The sequence below is a fragment of the Simochromis diagramma genome, unplaced genomic scaffold (genome assembly GCF_900408965.1).
Source record: "Simochromis diagramma unplaced genomic scaffold, fSimDia1.1 OVJJ01000746.1, whole genome shotgun sequence".
Lineage (NCBI taxonomy): Eukaryota > Metazoa > Chordata > Actinopteri > Cichliformes > Cichlidae > Simochromis > Simochromis diagramma.
The window spans coordinates 516,735-527,974 of record NW_024386757.1 but is presented as its reverse complement, the minus strand read 5'-3'; the positions used below and the strand labels follow the sequence as shown (position 1 = coordinate 527,974).

The 11,240-nt window shown below is 38.0% G+C and overlaps 1 long non-coding RNA gene across 1 annotated transcript in view; it reads left to right on the top strand.

The window, feature by feature from the left end:
• Positions 1–4,395: 4,395 nt before the first annotated feature.
• Positions 4,396–11,240, top strand: part of LOC120730396 — a 17,733-nt gene continuing 10,888 nt past the window's right edge. Inside the window, exon 1 of the long non-coding RNA XR_005695100.1 lies at positions 4,396–4,594. This is a non-coding gene — a long non-coding RNA (uncharacterized LOC120730396). The remainder of the gene's footprint in view (positions 4,595–11,240) is intronic.

The window sequence follows — 11,240 nt, the reverse complement described above, 5'->3', positions numbered from 1 at the left end:
GAATATCAAGCCAAATGTTCTTCATATACACTTCTTAGAAGTGCAAATCTATTGCCACAAACAGCAGTATAGAAAAATTCAGGCATCCAGCCTGTGCCTTTTTTCCAATCAGAGAGGTCATTATGCTGCACTGAAGTGGCAATTTTACATTTTACAAAAACAGTCTACATGGTGGACATGGTAATGGTAAACAGTCGGTAATTCTAAACAGGATGGCCAACACAATAGTTAATCTGTTAGCTAATTTTACACCTAATCTCACAGTTAATCCCGAAGCTAATACATTAGCTAATATTCTAGTTAATCCCATAGCTAATGTATTAGACTTACTAGTTAATGTATTAGCTATGGGATTAGCTAACAGGAAACGTAAATGCAGTGAGCAAGTGGATTTGAAATTGAGTAGAAGAATTATTTTTTATTTTCAAAAATAAATCAGTATTCATAATTTGATTTTTGCATCTATTTACTTCTCTTTTTTTTTTTTAAATAGTATTTTTAAAGACTAAAGATGTCTTTTTAAATTTGGAATACGATTTTAATTCTTTTTAATGTAACATCCATTTTAGATTTGAATCATTTATTATCAATTCATTTAGAAATATTAATTTATAATCACTCTTTTTTATTTTCCATTAATTTAAAAAATAATGACTTGCTTTAGTAATGTCTAATTAAATTAAAAAAATGAATTTGTAAATGAAATTTGCTAATGCACATTTTTTACTTTTATATTAATTATTGAAGTACAAAATTATTATTAATTTGTACATGTGACTCTTCTGGTCCTCCACAGTTTACAGAAAGAGAATGGAAGCCAAGACTTTGCTGAATGTCTTTGTCCAAAGTTTTTTCCCCCCCCCCAATTTTGACTTCTTCTTTTCCTATAGCAGCACTTATGTGGCAGTATAGTATAGGTGATCACACCTATCATTCAGAACAACACTGCAGTGGCTTCCTGCATGTTAACTGTGGGCCACAAAGTGATCATTTAAGATTTGGTGGACTTTACCCTGTGTACCACAGATTCACTTATAGTAAGATAACTGACAATAAGTGAAACATAACTGGGGGTAGCCTTTCTAAAACCATAACCATGTCCACATTTTGGTAAGGTTCAGAGTAAGACTATGTGTTGTGTTTCAGGCTGCCAGCCGCTCCACCTCTCTTCTGTATGCTCTTGGATCTAGATTGATAAACCCCAAACTACTGTATGAGCAAACTCCAGGAAATAATTGGTGTTAAAATATGCAGAATAATCTTGTGTCATTATCTTGTACAATAATAAGTTCAGTACACAGCCTGGGACAATCCTAGATCCTGTGGTGCTGCTAATTCTGCCTTGTGACAGTGTTACTGTCTGGAAGCCTGGTCCAGGATCTATTTGCAGATGTTCAAGTCTATTCCCAGCACTTGGAGCTTCTCTACCAACTGCTATGACAGGACTGTACTGAATGTCAAGCAGAGATAATTTAGCGGGATACTGGGAACTGTTTCCCTTTTCTAGCTGAGTCAGAGTGAGCTGGAACAAGGTACACGTGGCTCTTATGGTCCTGGCATACCTTGGGTTTTATTCCTTTCCCCTTCCTTTTCTCTGCGTCTCCTCATAGTGTATCACTTTCTATAGGTCTGTACAATCTGTGTGTATATATATATATAGAGAGAGATAGATAGATAGATAGATAGATAGATAGATAGATAGATATATAGATATAGATATATAGATTTATTTATATATATATATATATATATAAAATTAATCTCACAATTTTCTGTAAATAATCGCAATTACTTGATCAATAGCCTGGTTGCAATTACATTTTTTCAACTTTATATTTAAATTTGTAACTAACATTTCTGCAATATAATGAAGTAAATGCAGAATAAACACAAAGAATGTATGCTTAAATTCAAAGAGAATTTGAATAGTTTTCTTCAGTCTTTTGACACCGGTTCTTACCTGTGAAATACAACTTTTTAAAAAACCTATATACTAATAGTTAAGTATAGACAAATCTATAATATATGTTAGTGTTGTCAAACAATTAAAATGTTTAATCAGATTAATCACAGGATTACAGTGGATTAATTTTGATTAATCACGATTACATATAATTCATTTTTGTTGCATATTAATCGCATTTCATTTTGCGTGAACAAACAGACTTGAGAAAAAAGGGAAAATATACACACGTATCATGTCGATTGAATATCTTCAACATTCATGTTAACAGAAAACTCTGTAAACATTTATCCTCTCTCTCTCTCTCATTCACTCTTGGGGAGGCACTTCAAGTCCTTGAAACGAGGAACCAAAGCTACGTAGATAGAATAGAACAGAATGCCTTTAAAAAACTCTCTCTCAGCTTGTTCGTGGCCAAAAATGGCCACCCCCGTTTATGTTTACAAAATGCTATAAAATTAATATATATATTAAGAAAAATTTCCACTTTCATTGACTTGATTTTTTAGATTAGCATCAGTGCTGTTCATGAAAATCAAAATTTCATTCAAATTCAGAATTTTAACCCTTTAAATACCAGTTAAATCACATAATTTTAATGATTTACATAGGGATAAAAGCATGAAATCTTTTTTCTCTAAATAATACATGCCATCTGATTTATTTTCTAACCATGATGGAGGTTAGATGCATAGCAATAATTAAAAGTATCAATGAGTTTTATGTATCTTTGTTTTTTTGTGCAGTGACAGGAAAAACAAAAAAACTCCCTCTCAGCTTGTTCGTGGCCAAAAATGGCCACCCCCTGTTTATATTTACAAAATGCTATAAAATTAATATATATTAAAACATTTTTCTACTTTCATTGACTTCATTTTTTAAATTAGCACTGGTCCTAGTCATGAAAACCAAAATATAATTCAAATTCAGAAATTATACCCTTTGAATACCAGTCTGATTATGTATTATTACTATGTTTTGGGGAGAAAACAGCAATAAAGTTCATTTTTACTTTATTTTATTTTATTTATTTACACGTTTCAGTGTTTGTGCTTCTGTGTGCATCCTCATTAGCAGCAAAATGTACTAACAACATTAGAGTGGTTTTTGTAGGCACACTTTCTACACCTGGTGCAAGGGGCTGCTGTTCCAATCCTGGAGGTGCGCCTTTTGCACCTTCTTCTCATTTTGTTGGTGGGGTGTGGGTCACATTCTGGTTCAGACTACTGTATCCTGAGATCAATGGCAGAAGTGGCTGAGAATCAGGGACGGAGCTCCTCCGTCAGTTGGAGTCTGAACCCATGCCATTTTTCATTTCCTGATACTTCCAGTGTTGTCATCCAACATGCTATGTATTACTTTATCCTGGTTTAGGCTCACATCTCCACTTCATCTATAATCATCCAATCCTCACACCTTCGCCTCCTGTGCAGGTTTGTAAGGGTGCACAGCAGCTAAAAGATCTCCTTTGTTATAAAAATGTCAAAAGTAGATCTCAGGCTGCTAATGCAGGAAACTGCAAACAGGGTGAGCCCTGGTTTGATACATGGTCTTCCTTTCATGAGGGATCCACTCAGTCACCGGCTCCTCGGTCTCAGAAAATGCTCCTATGTTCTTTTCCATCAGCTGCTTGAGCTCCACCTCCATGCCCCCCAACCTCATCTTGGGCAGATGTCTTTTCTTCGAGGCCAGAGGACTGCTTGGTGTCCTTGTTCTCTGACCAGATCATATAGGCAGTGCTTGAAGCAGTGATGACTTTCTTGCCATATTGCCTGAATAAATGATCTGGAAGCTGTTAGGCTTACTTACAGCAGTAGCACTGTCTGCACCTGCATAAACTCCAGGACACGTTTGTTGTTGTTTGCACTGCAGCTGCAGGTTTGAACTCTGCAAAATGTCCTGTGATTGTTTTGGTTTTTTTTGTTTTATTTTTAGAGTTAATATTGTGGGTATGGTACTTTTTATGAAAAATACAAGAGTAAAAGTGCTTTTAAGATGTGCTTCAAAGCTAAGTTTGACTGGGAACCTCAAAGCTCAATAGCCTGCATTGACAGAAATTCACTGCAGCCTATGTAATGTTTGAATTTATTCCAGTCTATCTTGCAAATACATGTTTGTGCTGCAATGTCATGCACAAACACAAACTATTAGATCCTTAAGATCAAACCTATGTCAGAATTGTTTCATTATTTTGGTCCACTGGAGTGTGGTAAGCCATCAAAGGCCGCTACTAGAAACGAGGAATATTACATGAAATTGCTTGTTTGGCCAAAAATGGGTAAATGATGTAATTTGGTAATAAACATGAAAAACTACAATTTTCCTGTGTTGAGTTTAGAATGAAAGCAATTTTACGTAAATTGCATGATATAGTACTGTCAATAACAAGGAATCAAAAAAGGTGGTTATAATGGGTTTCAATTGGCCAAAAATGGCCACAATAGAGCCAAGAGGAACAATTTCGTGTGTAGTGTATATTATTGACATTATTAAGGAGCTGATGTTGAAAATTAAAAAATCTGAAAAAAATACACACCTTTGGGAAGTTTCATTCAATTTGCATTAACAGAACGAAAATGGTTGAAAAAAGAAAAGTGAAGTGGCCACAAATGGCCAGGATAGAGCCCAGAGGTAGGATCTAGAAACAAAAGCCATATCTCACAACCAAAAACGATTTTAAAAGATTTAAAACAGACTTAAAAGTTAAAACACAAATACTACAAGTTGTTCACATCTGAGGCCTTTGAAACTGCCATCACTGGAGCAGTCCAAAACCAAAGCCCAGAGTCCAAAAACCAAAAGGCAGTTGAGGTGGCCTGTCACAACAGGGACCAAGGTACTCAGGGAGCTGGCTTCATACACTTCACGCAATTTAGCTTTTTTTAAATATATGAAAAAAATTTTATATGTTCTTTGGGTTTGGTTTTCATCGAAAGAAAACACAAAGCAAACTTGCAAAACAAATAAAAGAAGCCTTAAATTGGAATTTTTTGTAATTAAAAAGAAGACAATAAAAAAGACACAAAGAGAAAAAGAAGTCAGCATGTAATATTTTCTGTTGACTGACCTAATAATCATCTTTGGCAAACATACTGTGCATTGGAAACTTGCAAGCTGAGGACAGCAGAGGATACAGCTTAATAAAACATGAGATAATGTTCATATTGTGTAAATGAAAAATAATACTTTCTTCCATGAAAATATTAGCTGTGTTAATACTTGTGGGAACTCCTCTCCTACCTGAGTGGTAATTTCATAACTGAGCTATGTTCAGTAGGATACGTGGAGGGCCCCACGCTCTTTGTGTTTATATGTTTGGGATTGTTACAGCTGAAAGCAGGATGAACCCAGATCAGAGTACCCCTGTGAAAACACTATAGCTGTCTTGGTGCTTTTCTCAGTTAGCCTCTGAACCTTTTTCTGTGTGTCTTTCTGTGTGTGTCTTTTCCTTTCTCTGTGCGTTTCTCTCGCTGTATTGCTACCATAATGAGTCATTGACCAGACAGGAGAAATATCTGCTCTTTTATCCTTCCTGCCTCTGTACACCTATTTCCTAGTATTGTTTGGCACATGCAGTAGATGAGTAACAGGGAAGCAAACATGCATGCACACACCCAGACACACTTATGAGAACCACAATTTCCCGTACCTCCTATATTCCAAGCAAAAAGAAGCAGTGGTTGCATGTATGCAATCCCCTCAAATTAGGTTATTATACGAGTACCAGGTTAGAATTTCTCCAAATGAGCAAAAATGAACTTTTAAAAAGCAAGAACAATTCAAGAACTCGAAAACAACCATTTGCTCACATACAGTTTCTAGTTATACATCTTGACTTTTCAGTAAACAGTATCCCACCGGCTCAGAGATCTCTTTATCAAATTCCCTTCAATCTCTAGTGTTCTCGTCTTAATTCCTAAAGTTCCTACAGACTGCCATCAGATGCAGCCTTGCTGACACCACTTCTCAATCTCTTATTTCTTTCAGATTGCACCTTCTGGGTAAGATTTCTGTATAATTCATCTGATATTTATTTACTTGATATTTATTTATAATCACCTCTGTTAATTCTTGATATTTATAACTGAGTGATTTGTATATATTAGTGCTGTTTCTTAAATTTGTCAAATCTGTAACATATTGTATTGTTTAAATCAGTGGTCTCCAACCCCCGGGCCATGGACGTATTGGTCCGTGAGTCGTTTGGTACTGGGCCGTGAGAGTTGAGGCTCTGGTGTGAAATTTATGGTTTTCAGGGTTTTTATCAGTTTTTATTGTTATTTTTTTTTAAATCGTTTTTCTTATTAACTCGGTTTCCCTGGCTCTTTTCCCTCCCGTGTGTTATGAATAAATCTTCTTTTTTCTGGTTATTTTGTTGTATTTATCCACGAAGCCTTAAAGGCCGGTCCGTGAAAATATTGTTGGACATAAACCGGTCTGTGATACAGGTTGGGGACCGCTGGTCTAAATAGTTTAGTCGGTTACTGTTACTGTCTTGGAGCAACTGTTACCCACATAATTTTTTTAGGGATTAATAGTATTCTGATTCAGATTAAGACTTCCTTCACTCTTATATGTTACGCTATAGTCTTCACACAAAATCCACAACATGTATCCTTCTACATATTTCTCCTTAACACCTACCCATGCAACACTTCTGTTTCCTTCCCCTACTTGTCTGTTCTGTCCCCCAGGGGGACACTCTCTACCACTTCATCCAACTTGTTTCAGAATAAGGCTTTCTCTTCTAACTGGCATGTGTGTCACTGACAACATTCAACATCACCCACTTTCAAATTTGTGATCCTGACACTTTGCTCCATCCACAACACCATTCATATACTCTTCCTTCAAGGGTAAATCTACTCTCTACTTTCATTTCCTGTCTACATGGTAGAACAGCTTGAATCCACCTCCAGTAATCCAGGCCTTGCTTTGCTTCTACCTGGTTCCTGCACAAATAATATTGTATATCTACCATCCTTCTCTACATCATATCAGCTAGCTCATTCTGTTTAGTAATAGTCCCTATATTTAACCCTATAATGCCCTTTGTCATATTTGAAGCATGAGTTTCTGAGACCTCTATCTAATCAGTATGATCAATACTTGCCATAACGTCAAAATGTTGTGAACAAAAAAAACCCAACATGATATAGCAAAAAATAAATGTGGATTTTGTTAGAAGGGTTAATAAATATCTCAGTTCCCAAAAATCAGAATTTTCTGGCTTATTTTGATGGGTTGGGTCTTACAGGGTTAAACTCCCTACTCCTGACCTTCATACTCCTGCCTTTCTTCTCTTCTCCAGCTGCCTCTTAGCATTCTTTCCTCTTCTTTCGTCTCCAGCCAAGTAGCACAGTTCCCACCAGCACCATGTTGGCCGTTGTTAACCTGTGCTTCGACAAATTTGGGATGGAAGTCTCATTCTTGATAAGCTACATGTTTGATTTGAATTTTACAATGATTTACACAGATTTTACACTGGATGTCATTCCTGATGCATGGACGTGTATCCTGGCTTTCTAGATTTCTAGAAATCTGGCCCATCCCCCAAAATGTGACTATCCAGTGTTGAAACCAGGAAGCAGAGTTGCAGTCTCACACACCTCTATGTGTTTCTCTTCTCCAGTTATCCCCCCCAGACCCCATCCAAAAAACCCTAACATCTCTACTGCCACAGATGTTAATTATCTTGTTATCAGTATTACATTATCACATGTAACTCATAAACTGGAGAGGAAATGGCATCTGGCTAATTTAGAAAATCTTCATCTATCCCTGAAAAATACTTTATTGCTCCATAAAAAGCCCTCCGTAAAGCTCGAACATCTTACTATTTATCAGTGATTGAAGAAAATGACAACAGCCCTAAGTTTGTCTTCAGCACTGTAGCCAGGCTGACAAAAAAGTCAGAGCTCTGTTGAGCAAAGTAAAACGTACATATAATGGCCCCTATCATTTGTCTTCAAGAAATGATAGGGGTGAGGAGAGACAGACAGACTAAAACCACAGTGCAAGTAAATATTGCAGGGAGAGAGACAAACTGTCTTATGGACACAAGTCACATCTCTACTCCAGTCCTTTTATGAAGAACATCTTGCAGATCTGACCAATCAAATGATCTACTTGAAGTGGAGGTTGCTTGTTATCAGTCTGTCCCCTATTTATGATATATTGAGCTTACCATCACGTTTTCTAAAGAGTTTGTATGCTCTTATATTGAAATTTACACTTTGGCCTTGGCTATTTCCCACCTCCGCTCTGCAAGCCATGAGCAGGCACTCATAAACACACACTCGATGTCCTCTATTCTGCCTACCAGAAGCTCCCACCCTTTCAGCCTTTATTGAATTGGCATCAGGCAGTTCTGAAAACACTTGAGATACGAAAAAGAAACTTAAAGAGCTGTTGTCCTTGAACAGCCATGGCCTAATGGTTTCAGTGATTGCAGTCACTTTACGATGCCTATGGCTATGTCACCTCCCTGTTGTATTAAGAAATGACGAATCAATCATGAAATTATCACCCCCCCCAAAACAACATTAGAAAAATATGTTAATGTTAGTGATATAGTGCAAGTGCTATACAAAAAACAAACTGTTAGAAAACATAGTGACAAAGTCAAACACTATCAAGCTCAGTGATGTGGATGGTGCGAGACAACACTTACCAGAACGCCTTCATTCTGATGAAGAGTCTGAGTCCCCATTGTTGCTGTTGGCACAAAGAATAGTTCTGTTCGTCTATGTGTAGCCTACATAAAGCTTAATCTGCAAACCATAAAGGATGCCTACTCTTTTCCAAAATTGCTCTTGTCGGTTTTGTGGTTCTTTGTTCTAGACCTCAGGTGCAGTTACTATCAGGCCGAAATAGAGGAAGCAGAAACCCTAAGACTGTCATGATGTGCTGTGGAGGCAGCCAGGATTGGACCCAAACGCTGGACTTGTAAACCAGAGGTTAAACTCAAAACACGACTTTATTAACAGAAAGGCAAAGGGCGATATGAAACTACACTGGGAAGAACTAAAACTAACTCACAAGGCGGCATGGGGAAATGCACACAACACTGAGGGACGACGCGCCACAGAACAGAGGGAGATTCTGACATAAGTACACAAAAGGTAATGAGGGATGTGGGAACACACGGGGAGCACAGCTGAGGACAATTACGCATAACAAGGCAGGGAGGACACGGAAACTGAAAATACTGACCCATACTGACCTTAAATGTAACACAGGAAGAACACAGGGATGCGGGGGGGGGGAGAGGGCACAGAGATAACGGGCTGGGGAAACATGGAATAAAACACAAGGCACAGGAACTCAGAGCTATATGAACACAGATACACAGAGGAAGACACAGGACCAAAGACATGGGGAGATCTAACAATCAAAAGCTAAACATAACAAGCTAGGGACTAAGACTAAACTTTAAACTAACAAGGTGGACTCAAACCAAAATACAAAATGACAAAACAAAAAAACCCCGAAAGCGCTGGGTTATAAAACCCAGGATTATGACAAAGACTATTTGTTTGCCCAATTTAATAGGATGCCGCAGGGGTTGAGAAATACACCTTCAACCTTCAAGATATTGATGAACATGTGCATGGGCAATATGAACCTAAAACTCGGTAAAATACCTTGGCCACATTGTTTCTGAAAGAGGGGTGGAAACTGACCCCAAGAAAGTTGAGGTCCTAAAGACCTGGCCAATCCCCACAAATCTTATAGAACTTCAGTCCTTTTTAAGATTTGCTGGATATTACCAGAGGTTTATTCATGGGTACTCCATCATTGCCAGAGCACTTAATGAACTAGCCTCCGGCTTGTCACCACTTAGGAAACTGAATAACAAACCAAGGACAATTGCAAACTCAGATTATAACAACCAAAGGGAGCCCTTTGGTCACTGGTGGACACCCCTATATCAGGAGGCCTTTGATGAGATAATAACAAAGCTAACATAAGCTCCAGTCTTTGGATTTGCAGACCCCCAGCTTCCATATGTTCTATATATGGATGCCAGTACCACTGCCCTAGGAACTCGATTGTATCAGGTACAAGATGGTCAGTCATCTTTTGCAAGTCGTAGGCGTTCAAAGAGTGAGAGAGTGTAAGGTAGTACCCAGCTCATAGGTTCAAGTTCTTGGCCCTTAAGTCAGCAGTCACAGAAAAATTCTCTGACTACGTATTAGGTTACAGACTTCACGGTATTGACTCACAGCAACCAACTTATGTACATTTTGACATCCACAAAGCTTGATACAACAGGGTATAAGTGGTTGTCCAGTCTTTTCACCTAATCATTCAGTACAAAGAAAAACAAAATCTGGATGCCAATGCAGTCTCTTACTATCCTTATGTTATTCCAGACAATGATTACGCAGCCAAGAAGGAAGGCAAGAGAATCTGGCAGTTCACAATGTAACATCTGACCAATCCTGAAAGTTCAGAAACTGTTCCCTTGGAATTAATTCAGGTCATTTGTAAACATCATGAACATTAGCTGTAGCTAATGTTGGAGCCACCACTTCTGGGTTGACCTTAGTTAAATCCCTCACCCACCAGTCCATAGCCATTCCCAACTGTTTCAAGCAGGAGCAAGTGGATGGCCTTCCCATTGCCCATTCATTTTCAGAGGCACTGAGGCAAAAGCAGACATTACAACCTGCTATCAATGCAGTAGTTGGACTCTTAAAGTGCTAATCACTCTGAGTACTCTTAAAGTAAAATTCCATCTCCCAGCCTTAGGCTGGAGGTACCTATACTTACCACTTTACTTCCGGTAAGGTGGTCCTAACATCTTACATCAAGTTATGCTACCTGAGGGGTTGAGAACCACAGCACTTAGACGCCTTCATCAGATATGGGCTACCTTGGAGCCAAACAAACAGTAGATTTGGTAAGAGCCATTTTAATGGGTGAAGATCTACATGGCCATAGAAACTTTTTTTTTCTGGGTGATGTGGCAGTATGGGCCCAATGTATTATCTAAGACCTGACCTTGGAAAGAATATAAAAGAAATTAGCTGGTCTGTTACTGTGTCTGGGTCTTCAGGTTAGTAAACAGTAAGGGTAACTTCCTTAAGTCTTGAATGAATATTCTTTAGCAAAACCAAGGAACCGTAGGAGCTGCTTACAATTAGGAAGAATAGGCTAGTCTACTACTTCTTTAACTTTGGTCAGGTCAGTCTGTCCCTTCTTGACAAGGAACCAGAGGAATAATACTGAATCAATGTGGAACTCACATTGATTTAAACTCACTTTAAGG